Here is a 14954-nt window from a genome sequence, read left to right on the forward strand (position 1 = left end):
TGCAGGCCTAGCTTTAAAAAGATATTAAACATTGACATTCACTACAAAATTACTAAAGTTTCAGGACTCCTTCCCTCCCCACGTGTCAAGCACAAAGCTTGACAAGAACATCAGTTTTTAAAATCACATTCATTACAGCCATTCATTCTGGCAGTTAATAAGTAGCATATCATTTTGTACATAACAATGCCATCTAATACCAATCAATAGATGACTGTAGGCAGGTTTATATATGTCCGCCCTACCCTGTAGAATTTCAGCATGTAATAGTGCTGGTTAACATACTCCTTGATTGCTCCAATAATAATAATGTTATCATTAGAAGACATTCTTGAAGCTGAACAACTCCCTGACATCAAATGCCCACAGCAGATCTCAGTTTTCTTTCATTTAAACTGGACATGGTTCTCTGCTGCTGTGGATAGTGAGAAAGACCTGGAAAATATGATCACTGAAAAGTCTTATATGAAATAACTCAATTCACATATCTCCAAATAATGCATAGATGAATTGATTAGAACTGCTCTCCACCAGATTGCACAAATGTCCAAATGGTGGGACATAGTATCTTCCAATTGAAATGTATTACAAAATCTGCATTTTCAAAAAATATATTTTGAGAGCAAATTTAACTGTATGTTTTCAGTTAAAATACACATTTAAATATGTATACAGTAAGTATTGGGTCCTTCTTTAAATTACTAATTAATGTGGAAATAGATCACTAAGGACTTGCATGGGTAAAAAGATGCAAGTGACACGTGCAAGAAATAAACAGATTCATTTATCCTACATTTGAGACTCCACTCCCCATAATATCTCATCCCTTTGCCTGCCCACAAAGGCAAGCAGGCAGGCATACATGGAAGAGTGGTGAATGGGGCTCTATTGAGCCCTATGGGGATTCTGCAAGCACTGCCCACAGTGTGAACAGGTTCTGCCTGTTGCCTGTACAAATGTAATTTTGAAACATGAGTAAAACAGAGCCCTGTTTCCCCAAAATCTCGATCAACACAGAAATCTCAGTGTTCAGAGAAGGACACGAAAGGAAAGGCATTCTCTTTCATCTGTTCTTTCTCTCTGTCAAATTTGTTTTGCTTTGTATTTTCATGAAGGAGCATTCAAACATAAAACCTTAATCCCAGCTGCAGACTAAAATCAGACAATTTAGCAACAGAAATGTACCATGGCCTGCTGTTTGTGTAGGCCACACATTAGGCCCGTTAGGCATTAAAAAGGTAAAGGTAAAGGTTTCCCCATGACATTAAAGTCCAGTCATGTCCGACTCTTGGAGGCGGTGCTCAGAGCTTCAAAAGGAAGGGGCTTTGAAGAGGAGGGATTCCTTGCTGTAGCTCCCTGACTGGCCTCCTCTATTAGGAATGTGTGAGGATCTGTTCTGGGGGTGGGAATTCATGGCTCCCCAGACTCCAGACTGCTTTGTCACAGCTGTGAGCCCAAGTTACGGATAAGTGCACCAGAATTCATGTGGTGCACAAATCCTTGCAAATGCTGCACAAGCGGCATCCCTCTTTTGCATCGCAAGCAGCAGCCTTTGTTTGTGCAGCATGTGGCATGCAAGGAGGCTGCCAGTTGCACAACTTTCATTCCACAGGCATTTGCAGACAACCAAGTGGCTCAGAACAACTTCTAAGGTAGGGCCAAGCACAAAAAAGGCCCAAAACACTAAAGGAACAATTTCCACAGACCTTGACACAGCACTCTTCTTTGTTCCTAAATACCCATTCCCCTAGAACCATGGGAACCTTCCTTGCTGAGAACACCACTTGAGATCATTTGGGCTTTTCCCCAGTACTTGGTAGTTCATGTGCTAACATGTATTTCGTTTGAGGCCTGTCTGTGTCTCTGCCTATGACTCTCTCACTCTCAGGTGAGGGTGACATTGGTCTTCCTCAGGGAACTCCTCACTGTCATCTGTCTTCCAACCGATTTTGACTTTGCTGTCAATTCACTTTGATCTCATCATGCTTCGGATTACCTAGGCACCATTGGATAGCTCCAACTTCCATGGATTAGGCTGATGTGCTAAAACATCAGCATTCCAGTGCTGTTTTCTTAGTTAATGTATTTATCTTATAGTTACACTGGGCCAGTTGTCTTAGCCACCTGGTCAGTTGACCTTCAGATTGAATAATTTTCACCAATCTACTCAGTGAAGAACATCTTCCCTGAAGAAAATACACAAAGTACCTGAGAAAGGCCACTACAGCCAATATCTCTGAGAGATGAATACTTCATACCACTTCACTTAAAGTTCAGTTTGCAAAGTGATAACTTTCCCCTTCCATTTTCCACTTGTGACAAAACAGCTCCAAGACTCCATCCGTAGCTAACAAAAAAAGTAGTTGTAAATCTGGATAAGACAACAGGAGCTGGTATCAAATTTTGTTTTAGTTCCTGAAAAGCTTACTAATTCTCTCCTGTCCAGAGAAATCCTGGCATATTCAATGATGAATACAAAGGATTAACAATAACAGCAAATCCAACCACAGATCTGTGAACATGGGAAACCATATCCATGAAATTACATACTTCTGTTAAATTTGTAAGTATTGGTATAATCTATTCTCTCAAGATCTGGGCCTGCTTCATCTGTGGAAATTACCTGATCCAAATATTTTACCTTTTTATAGAAAAATTTACATTTGGCTGGCTTAATTTTCAAGTTCATATCATTCAACCACGGCAATACTACTAACCATTTTGAAGACTCTTTGGAAGTTCAGCTATTACAATTCAATCATCCAACTATACAAAATAGGATGAACCTTGTCTTCCAAAGCAATATGGAAAGTGGTAAGAGCATTATATAGCCCAAATGGTGTAATATTAAATTCAAACAGTCCTTTTCTTGTTCAAAATACTGTTTTAAATATATCTACAAGGTATATTTCAACTCACCGGTACCCCCTACCCACCACTACCCCTACTCACCACTGTCCCCTACACCAGAAAGCTATTAAGCTTTTGACAAAAGGTCCAAAGTGTCATCCATTCAAGAGAAGCAGTAAGCATCTTTAATTGTAGCATGCTGAGCCACAATAGTCAACACAAGCCCTCATTCCACCTCTTTTCTTCTTGACCAGAACTACAAGTTCTGCCCATGCAATTGTTGAAGAGTGAATTACTTCTTTCACCTCTATTTCCTGCAACTCTTGTTCAAATTATCCTTGAAAGAGAGTTTTATTTATTTTTATTTTATTTTTATACCACCCAATAGCCAAGGGCTCTCCTGGAGAATAGGTACGCTCCAAGGTCTTGCTTGATCAGTTTGTGTTCTCCAGTATTGATTTTGTGTTCAGTTAAACTAAGTCAGCCTACGGTATGGTCACCACAACTAAGTAGATCAGAATACTGCAACAGCACTTCATACATTCCCTTTATTTCCCCTGATTGAGTTCATGTTCACTTAGTGGAAACACATCTTCTAATCCTGGTGTATTCAATTGATTGTCAGCCTCCATCTTGCTCCCCCCCCACCCACTGAACTCAGCAAGTTGACATTTATTGAATCTTCCAGACTGACTTCTTCTGTCAGAGAGATGCCCTTGAATCCAATGTTCTAATTATTGTCCCCCATACAGCATCTGAGGCTCTGTCAACACATTAACTATACAGATTAGAATTTTACCTTCCATACTCCTATTTGTCACTGATCCTGTAAGGCGTATCAGTTTGCTTACACGATTCAGCTGAATGACCCATCCTGATGTTTCCCATTTTTACTTCTCAAACTGGAACTTAACACTCCACACTTATCCTTTTACTTCCAGCTTCACACATCTCCATTCAGCCATTCATGGTACACAAGCAAAACTGTCTTCCAAACAAAGAATAACAGCCATTTCCAAAATTAGTGTATTTTGGTATTTCTTCAAGAGGTGAGTGGTGATTATAAGACTGTGGCTTTCCTTCCACTAAAAACTCATAAGGTAGCTGTAGTCTTTGCAGGTTCAGACTGCATTTCATACTCCCCAAAGATAAACCTTTACTCCATAAGCCACCCTGATGGTGAATTCACAGGGTCTGAAGTACCTCTCACTTTGAGTATAGGTTGCTCCCATAAATAACTATGCACAATACTTCTGCCCCTGAGTCCAGCAAAAAAAGGGGCAGCATGGAATATTTGCCAACTTCCATTCCAAATAATAACCCAGACCTCCTGCCTCAGCACTTTCCACTTCTTTGGGCCACCAAACCGCTCAGCATGGACAGGTCCCCATCTACTGCTTTGCTTAACTATCCTGTTCTGAATGTGTCCTTTATGGCAAATATCCCCTTTGGAAATGGCTCAGATTGCCACGATGCCTGCATCTTTGCTTCCTAATGAGCTGGGGCCCTTCATAATGTAGCCTTTGTACTCCATTTATTTTGACTGTGTTTGTCTGTTCACAACTTTAAGCTGGTTGAGTTCACTTCCAATGTCCTGTGAAGCCTCTGCTCCCTTTGCATATCCATCCATTAGAAGGACTGGTCCCTCTCGTATGGCTGTGAACCCTACTTTCAAGAGCCTGGGCATTTTTTTAAACTTTCTAGCCATTTCCATTCCTATGACCAATTTAATGGCATCATCAAGGCACTAAGCTTCCCCCCAATCATAGCTGAATCACATCTCTCCAGTGAAAGCAGTTTCTAGCCATTATATCCTGGAGTGCTATGCTTGTTTCGGGAAAAGTTTTTGCAGCCAGCTCTCTGGCAGCAGTTCCAACTTCTTGCAGGGATTTTATAATTGAAGAAAGCAACCTTATATCATTCTGCATATCTGGTTGGCTCAGGGGAAACTTTCAGTGCTTTAAACAGTTTCCTATACTGCTGCATTCAATTTTTGCTAAGTCCGTATTGCATTCTCTTGACCAATCATCACAACATTCATGATTTTCCCTACATTTTGCATGGTGCAGGGCAAAATATTGGCCTAGACAACCGACCTGAACGATGCAGTTCTGCTGTTCTGCTCCACAAAGTATATCCCCTTCCTCATCCCTCAGTTTGTTTACTGTATATTAGAATCAGTCTGGCCTGACACACCGCACTGAACTTTGGTTTTTTTAAAAAGGTAAAGGTTTCCCCTTGATATTAAGTCCAGTCACGCCTGACTCTAGGGGGCGGTACTCATCTCTGTTTCCTGGCCGAAGGAGCCAGCATTTGTCCACAGACAGTCTCCGTGGTCATGTGGCTGGTATGACTGAACACCGAAGTGCACGGAACGCTGTTACCTGCCTACTGAAGTGGTACCTTTTTATCTACTTGCATCTGCATGCTTTTGAACTGCAAGTTGGCAGGAGCTGGGACAGAGCAATGGGAACCCCGCTGCGCAGATTCGAACCGGCGACGTTTCGATCAAACAGCCCAGCAGCACAGTGGTTTAAACCACTGCGCCACCTGCAGTTCCTTTGGTTCTTTTAGGAGACAATTCTTTGTCTCTCAAATTGGTTCTTTTAGAAGGAGATAATTCTTTGTCTCTCAAATCTTTACTCTCAGTCTTCTGCAGTTTCAGGTGCCGATTCTTAATTTCTTCTGCTGGATTATTTCTTTGGCTTCCCTCTCTGTCAGCCATGATGCCCTTACCCACCCAGTTTTTCTCTCTCCACATCAATTACCAGTGTGCTTTCTTGGTTACCTGGGCAACTTACTTCCTTCTCTCATCCCAGCCTTATCTATCTGATCATTTCATACACACTGTGGACCAAAAACATTTGCCAGAGATGTGGTTTAAGTGTCTGACAAGTGGTCTAGGATTCTGTGTAGATTTGATTGTGCTGAAGAGCACAGAATAAGACTCCAAAAGAAAACTGCATTAGCTTCCAGAAACCTTGAGAATTGAATATTACTCTGAAAATAAAGCCACAAGAAAAGCCTTATCCCTGTTTATTTTTTCATGATTAGGCTTCCCATGGTTCTTATTTCTTTCTGTTTTGTTAATTAGCAACCCCACAGACCTGCTTTAAAAATTGGGGAACTATTGCTTTGCAAGAGGTTGTATAACTCCTTCACTCTGTAGACTGCACCTCCCACCCCAGCTCCATTTTGACCCATGGGTTATGGAGAGACAGGAATGATTCCTGTACCTATTTACCCCCAACCCCATGACACTCACAGCAGCTTTAGGGAAGAAAGAAAGGCATCTCAAAGAAAAGGAATGGGAAGGGGAGAATACCTCTTCTTGAACACAATCTACAAAGCAGGCTTTTGGGGCTAATTAACATGTGGGGGGAGAACCCACCGGAAATTCTAATCACAGGTCTCCTCTTTCACATCTAGCTTGGGCACCAGACAAAAAGGTTCTACCATCCCTGCTGTTAGCTTTTTATTTGGGTTTTTTTTCTTATCTGAACTGAGCTCTTACAATATTCATTTCACTATGTGAAGCTTCCTATTTAAAGCAGTTTGAAATATCTGTGTACACACTTCAGTGGCATTCATTTTAATGAGTTTAGTTCATCAGTTAGCAGGAGCTGAAGGATCAAATCCCTCCTTTCCAAAGGAGAAGATAGATTAAATCTAATTGATTCAGATTTGGCAGACGTTTTCGATGTGCAGATTGCTGCTATTAGGATAACAAAAATTTAAACAATGCAAATATTATAGCTATTTGTGTGAGACTAATCAGTCACCTCCAAAAGCCTTTAATTTGTGAAAATTAATTATAAAACATTCAACCATATGTCTCCCTAATTATAAAAAGGTTGATGGGGGATTCTGGCTACCACACACCACAATAAAAATGTATTCATCAAATTCTTTATTGTATAAAAGCTTCCAACTGCAGCTGTCACAAATTAATAGGTTGTGGGTCATGTTGGCCTTATCTCACTTGGTATCACACCAAACCAGACATCATTCTAAATCTGTGACTGCTTCTAAAAGCAGCAGCTCTGGGTCAGCACTCCATCTCCTTTCTCCTCTTGATGACATCATGCTGTCCCCATCTCCTCTCCTTAGTGGCAGAGTTAGGGCTGGACTTCAGTAACTCCATCTGACATCTTGCAAGCCAGAGCCCCTCAAGCATCACTGAGTAGCTGATTGTGGAGGTAGTGACATGGGGGAAAGAAACAGGAGCTGCGTCAGCACCCAGCATGGGTGCACAAGGTGTCGTATCCAGCACCACAAGATCATGCATATAGCTGGTAGTATAGTGAAGAATCAGGGGAAGCTCCAGGGCAAATGAAGACAGTACGCATTCCTGGCACTGCATGATGGGGAGCTATGCTGAGCAGAGGGAATGCATAGCATTCTGGCTTCCCAACATGAATATAGGCCTGCTAGATATGTCCAGACCATTTTTGGAACAAGATGTGCAATCATCGTTGGGTAGAAGACATTCAAAGATTCCTTCCTCCCTTATGGTAGGATGGGAGGAAAAGTACAAATGGATGGAAAGATCTTTCTTTCCTTTGCTCTTCTGTTTCCTCCTACATGCCCCTGCTTTTAGGTCCTTATATGCCTTTCACCTCTCCCCTTCACTAGAGCACAGGCCAAAAATGCATTTTGGACACTGGGAGTCTGCTGCCTTGATACACACACATGGGGGGGGGGGGAGAATGCAATATCTGCATAGAATGCTAGGTGCTTAAGAAATACTTATGCAAGCCCATTCTTGTTGCTGGAACAATTAAAACACAGTTCAGTTTAAAACTGGTATCATACATGACAATACTTCCAATAAAACTAACCACACTGGCAGCATATCACATGCTGAAACGAAGTGCCAGAAGGAAGGCTTAAAATGAGGTGCATCACATTTTTGGAATTCAGTACAGGTACTGTGTGTGGCCTTAACATCTCAGTAACTACTATTCCACCAATTGAACAGATGGGTGGTGGGGGGTGGTTTGATGGCTGTATTTGGAAACAGTAAAACAATTGTCAAAGGTGCTCAAGCCACAGAGCTAATTAACAGAAGGCAATCCCACTGAGTTTATAATGCGACTCTCTCTCAAGAATGTGTATGTAAATTTCAGCTTTAGTAAATGTGTATAGAGCAATGCAATATTTTAATTTTTTGTTTTATTCTGACTCTTATACACAGCCCCCCTAAATTCAGAAATAATCTTTGATAGAAATTTTTCAATATTCTTTGGAAAGATACTTTTTGAATACCTGTTTTACTATTTTCTTGCAGGTTCTTTATGGCTTTTCCCCATCATTCCCTCATCATCTCCGGAAACAGAAGCAGCATCTATCCTGTGGTCAACCAACCACACAAAAAAACCACAAGATTAGGAAGGCTTTCATGAAAATTTCTTCCTGAAGACAACCAAAAATGGCCTGGGTAGAAAATCTGTGGATTACTTATCCCAAGGGATCTGGAAAAAAAAAAAATCACATTTCTTACTTCCGTTGTTGATAGTATTAGTTGAGGGGAAAAAAAAAATCTGGAATGAGAAAGAATAATCCATTCTAGAATATCTACTTCAAAACCTGAGGTTTCTTTTCCTGACATATCTTGTTATTTCTGCTCAACAAACACTGAGCCAAGCAGAATTATGAAGCTCTCCAAATTTCAAACCTCAGGACAAAACCTGAGTTGAAATAACTCAAAATTCACCAGAACATTCATTACTAGTAATAGTATCAGACATTTATTTAGCACTACATAAAATTCAAAAGTATTTTGCAACCTCTATTAGATAGTCAAAATGGTTTAAGACCCAAAATAAAAAGCTACATAAACACTATCCTCAAGCTCCAGCTTTTATCTTACCAATAAATAAAGCACAAATAAAATAAAATGTTAGAGATCTTGAGGAAGGAGGATTTCTTCCATTATTTCACACCACCCAGTAACCAAAGTACCCTGGGCAGTTTATAAAAATGTAACATTAAACTACATATAATAAAATACCTCATAAAATATTAATATACAATATTGTATATACACAAAAATACACATTACACAAAATCTAAAAGTTTAGATAGCTAAAAGCCATTTCAATTTTAAAAAATGGACATGTTAAAATATATACTTGTAACCTTTTCAATATAGTGCTATCTTCTTCCCTCTCTTCAGTTCTTAAGAAACCATCCAGGTAACACAAAAGTTGGCTCCTGGAAAAAATGTGTGCTTATCTCTTGTACTCCAGGTGTAGGAGCACTTCAGAAGGACAAATGGGGTTTTCTCCCTGTTAAGCCCCGGACCGCTGCTTCCGTTTTCCTGATTCTACCATGGATCTGTCCAGCCCAGAGATGGCTAGTATGCCTGACAGCAGCAATTCAAGCAATTCAAAGCAACAATATACTGGATCAATGTCCTGTTCACACATCTTAAAGCAATGGAAAGCCCTCCAATTTTATTGGAGCAGTGGTAGTGGAGGAAGGGGGTGCTTAAACCTACTCTAAAGCCATTTCTAAATGCCTGCTACCCAAAGCTGTTGTTAATGCCAGGAAGGGTGGAAACCAGTGCAGTCTTGCATGCAATGCTGCAGGATCCATGATAATATAAACTAACTAGGTGCTCACCAAGGGACATGCTTACTGGAGATGATGGGAATCTGGATGGCACCAGATTTGGAAAAATTAGTATTAACATTGCATTATGTTAATACTCACAGTACTCCCCCACAAATAATCATCCCTCAGATCAATGGTGGACTCCTAGTGGCCCTTCCAGAATTTTGGCCTACACCTGCCTTCACCATGACCATTGTGCGTGTCTGACAGGAGTTGTAGACTGAAACTTTGCTGTGGCACAAGCTGACCATGCTGCTCTTAGAGGAACAAAGTAAGAAGGCATGGAGAGGCTGGGATTGTACATAAGAAAGTCATGAGGCTATAGCAGCAGAGAGTCTAGCTGCTGTAGACGAAGACAAGGTGAAGTTCTGCACTGACTTTCCTAAATAAATGGAAAATCCTCACAAATGTAGGTCTGCAGGGCTCTCATTTCCAAAGCCAAACCTACCTGAAACTTCCAAGCAATTGGAGCAGGTCAATGCAAGCACTATCCCCCCTCTTTTGGTAAAGGGAAATTGATCAATACAAACAAATCACAGTGTAGCTGCTCCTGGAATACACCATTTTAAGCTGAGGGAGGGGAATCAAATGAAAGGATACCAAAAAGTCTCATTGCCCTCCCCAAATGACAACTTAAGGAATCCGGGAGGGGAGAAGGCGCAGACACAGCGGTGGGCTTAGGTCACCTCGATCTTTGTGCCCATCCAAAGAATCATTTGATCCAGCAAAACATTTGAAAAGCCAGTACATTAGAATCACCAGGAACACCAGAATAAGCGCTTATGTTCAAGAAACAAGGGCCCTACCTGAATGCATACCAACTGCTTGGGGATTACATTAGCAAAAGCCCGGCATATGCTTTTCTTGCTTCTCACAATGGATCATCTCTTCCTGCTCCCTGAACAAACTTTTATTTACTCACTGACAGATGGAAATCTATGGTCTGTGCCTTTCAACACTCAGGACTCCAAGTTCAAGTAGAAAGCCCCTCACAGAAATACAGAGGAAGGAGGTCATTGAACAAGGACCTTGAGCTGCCCAAAGAGGTTTGGAGATATTGCTTTTGCTTTCTAAGTAATAAATTTTACTCAGGGCTATTGTGGTTTAATATTGCTTTTCTCTGTCTAATGGTGGAAAAAAGAGCAAAAGGAAGCAAAAGGAAATAACTCTGGTCTTAGTAAGCTTTTAAAAAAATCTTTTAACACTTACAGTCCATGATTCAGTACTTGGATACCTGGAATGATTTCAAAAGTTGTGCCCACTCAAACCAGGCTGAAAGCACTCAGCTTACCTGAATGAAATAACTATGAAGATTTAACAATAAACAGCTGTTGAGACTATTGAGGGAGAAACCATTTGGATCTTGTGGCCAGGTGTTAGGAATGACAGAAGTCCTAGTTACAAACAACCCATAGTTACAAACAAACTGCCATAAAGCCTATTAATTTGAAAAATCCAGTTAAAGACATATAGTTTGTACCTTTTGGTGTTTTGCAGGCTACTGCACAATACTGTCATGTCCATTGAAAGGGAGGAAGCAAGAGAGGAGAGAGGGAAATGTCCAAAGCAGGCCTTCCTGATCCACCAATCTGGTGAGGGAAATCTCTCAGACACTTCCTTGATGCATAAAGAAGGTGCTGATGAGTGTTCTGCCAAAGGCAGGGTTTCTTTTGGACTAGGAGGCAATGAACATGCCAGTAGGTGAAGGAAAAACAATGCTTTACTTAAGCAATGATAGTACCTGCAGGCAAACAAAATAGCATTTATACCTTATAAGAGTATCTTCTCCCCTTCAGCTGCCAAGAGCCCCAGTTGGGAAGCAAGAGAGACCCCAGGCCATCAATCACACAGCATCCAACACCTGATCTGTATAACAGCTCCCAAACTTAGGATCTCAACCCTCTGGTTTTATCCCCAAAGCTAGGCATCTTAATGGGGTAACTGAATGCATCTGGCTAACAAACCTCCATTCTACACATGCCTGGCCCCTGGCCCCTGAGCCAACACTGGGGTAAACAACTCCAGATAGCTAATCAATCTAGGATCCTCCTGAATGCTCTACACCTGGGACACAGCACTCCCTTCTGGCAAAGGAAATGTAAAACAAGGTATGAAAAACAAGTTATATAAGTTATACTCAGCAGATAACACATTCCGTTATATAACTTAAGACTTCATCATAAACCAGCATACATGATAAGGACAATATAAGGGAAAATGAGACATGTCAAACCTAACTCCTCACCATACAATAATCTTCCACATGTTTCCAATACAATGAGTTTGTGGGGGGGTGGGTAGACATATTTGTGCTTTTTCCATTTTCACAGGGTTCCTGTGCCCCTAACCCCCACAAATGTGGAGGACTGTATATGGAAGTATTCTGACTGTATATGGAAGTGTTTAAGTATTTTATATGCATTATAGATACGCGATCTGACTTGCATACAAATTTGACTTAAATACATTTTCAGGAATGGAACTTGTTTGTAACCCAGGCCCTGGCTGTACTTGACTGCCTGTCCTTTTACTTGTAAATTCAGACATTGTGTGATTTAAAAAAAAGATTCTCAGAGTAAATACTGAAAGATAACATATTCAAACTTAGAATATTCTCAATTCTCTACTTCCTCAAGCAATGAAAGGAAGAGGTTCAATTCTAACACCTGTAGGCTTGGATCAGGATAAAGATTTTGTTCTGTTTCTAATCATAGCACATGTGTTAATTAGCTTACCAAAGCCAGGTTGTTTGTGTTAATACTGAGATCTGTCGGGGCTTCTTTATATGAGGCATTTATTGATCCACCCCATGGAAGTTTGCAGGTCCTTTACACAAATAAGGAACTCTTACAAGGTGTCAGATTGGCTACCTTGTATCACATCCACAGAGGGAAGGCCTGCACCTGCCAAGGTTTCTTCAGCCATCTTTAGCAGGATTCACTCTCCCACGCTCTCACTCTCTCTGCCTTTTACAAATGGTAAACTATGTTTCTTCCCAACACCCACCTACATCCACCTCCTCCCAACAGCTGGAAGGATCTCATCTTCCTCAAGCTTTCATGTGCTTTTTGTTTCCAGCTACCTCCCAATGACTAGCTCCCATCAACTGACCATTTTGGGTTGTCCATCAGCAATCTAGCTAAGGAAGTAACAGTCATAGAGCAGTTACAACCAGTGGAAAGGAGATCTGATATCCTAAAGCAGAAGAGGCAGAACTGGTGGTGCATGGGCCTCTGTGGAGACCCTGCTCAGAATTTTCTTAGTTCTTCTAAAGTGCTAGTGTTTGGGTAAGAAAAAGCCCAAGAAAGCCCAGCTGTGCAGAGGGAGAGTGTTTGTGTGTGTTTTACAGGGATCAATGCATATACAGTATATGGGTGGGAGGCATTTCAGTAAGCGTATGTGTGAATTTGTGAGAATGTGAATAAATATGTGTGCCCCCCAGCAGATACCTGGTGCTCCCCTCAGAACCCAAAATGTTGGACTTCCCCTCCCTAAAGCAAAGCAAAGCAATTAAAAAAATTAAAACTCCTAAATGTGATTGCATAGAGACAGGAGGTAAAGATCATCGCTTTTCATTGCCATGGTGACAGGTGAAGGCCATGTTTTCCATTGTTGATTGATCACTTTAATTTACTACTCCTCCAACCATACACAGAAAGCCTCAGTATATAACCTTTATCCATTCAGCTAGACCCCTTCTGAAAGTGCAGCAACATATAAAGAAAGGGTATGTCCACGGGGATATGGAATAGCATCACCAACCTGAGTGTCTAAGATTACAAAAATACTAAAATTCTGCAAGCTGACGTTTCATTAGAAGGAACTGATCACCTAACATAAACAAGTAAGCAGAACAAAGTCTGGTATTTACTCTATCACTACAGTTTATTAAAAGGAATTGTGGCTCTCCAAGCATTGCACTCTTTGGCTAGAGAATGGCAGCATATTTGGCAAGAATGTCTGAGAGTCACCTAACCCAACCTTCCATACCAAAGCCAGCTTTGACATGTATTCATCCCAACCTAGACTTTCGCAGCCTAGCAAAACGGTGTAGAACAGCCTGGAAAAACATTCAGAGCAACTGGGAAGTAGTTAAGGGCAACACTTGCTGCACTTCACCTGACAAGAGAAAGGCTGCAGCTTGAGAGAGTGCTACAGAAAACCTTCATTTCACTAATACTTAAAAGCAGTGCTTTTTTTTTTTTTTTGTCATAGAATGCACCGGAACAGAGTCCCGGCACCTTTTTTCGACAGACTTTCCAAGTTTTAAAAGTAACTTTTGAAAATTTGATGTTTGGCCCATGTGGATTTGATTCGCCCGGTTGAGCATAGCAGGTTGGTGGCGAATTCATTAAAGCGGTGCATGCGGGCTGCTTGTGTGTCGAGTCCGATGCATGCGTGCTTTGTCCATGCTGGTTGTGATGGCGCTGCTCAGCTTGTGCTTGGTCGTGTGGTCGTGCGCTGAGTGCTTACTGCGGGCGGTGACGTTGGTTGTTTCATTACACAACTGACATGTGTGGGTGTGTGTACAGTGATTGACTACGTGCGAAAGGTAAATAACTTCATGAGTTCCGGCACCTTTTTTCTTCTAAAAAAAGCACTTCTTAAAAGTTTATTTGGAAAGCTGTCTCATTCTATAAGCTTTAATCCACCAACTTTGCAACACCTTGTGCCCTCCAGATGTTTTGGACAGCTCCCCACATTCCTGGACATTGGCCATGGTGAACGGGACTGATAGGCACTGAAGTCTGAAACATTTGCAGGGCTCCATGTTGTCCAAGTTAGGTTCAAACTTTTCTAATAAACTTCCCCATGTCATCCATACTGTAACTATAAGACATACACAAAGATCCAGGGTATACAAAGGAATCGTGCACAAAGAAGACGCTTTTAAAAAGACCAATTGGTAAACTCAACTGTAAAAGGGAAAAGAGCATTCCATATTAATTATTCCTTATGATGCTGAACTGTTTCAGACCACCACTGGTTTTAGTGATCTGCAGGAGCACTGATCTTCTATGTATTTGTCTGAATTCCAATATAATCCAGTCCATAAAAATACAATGCAAATTTCAGTCATGGCTTGGAGATGCCAAACCCTTAAGATGCAGCCGTGATCAGTGGAAGTTGCTGAAACGAAGCAGGAGAATCCCAAGATTGCTGAGTGGGCTTTACCACTTCAGAATGCAGGTGGGGAATTTCAATTTGAACATTGTTCCTCCATATGCAAAGCTTCCTGAAATTTTAAAAGCACATGAGCAAGAACCAAGCCCACTCCATGCTGTACTAGTTTTCTGGTTGCAAAGCATTGTTCAAAATATATGTGGATGTTATGTATGGTAAGATAAATGCAGAACTTTGAGAAAGAAATAGACTTCTGTCAGTGGGAAATCTTACGGATGAAAGATATGAAATTAACAGCTAGTCAAGCACTAGGAGAGAATTGGTACAAGATGTTTTTCCTTGGTATACTACTCCAAAAGATA

The sequence above is a fragment of the Varanus komodoensis genome, unplaced genomic scaffold, assembly GCF_004798865.1.
Source record: "Varanus komodoensis strain SLA01 unplaced genomic scaffold, ASM479886v1 scaffold10, whole genome shotgun sequence".
Taxonomy (NCBI): Eukaryota; Metazoa; Chordata; class Lepidosauria; order Squamata; family Varanidae; genus Varanus; species Varanus komodoensis.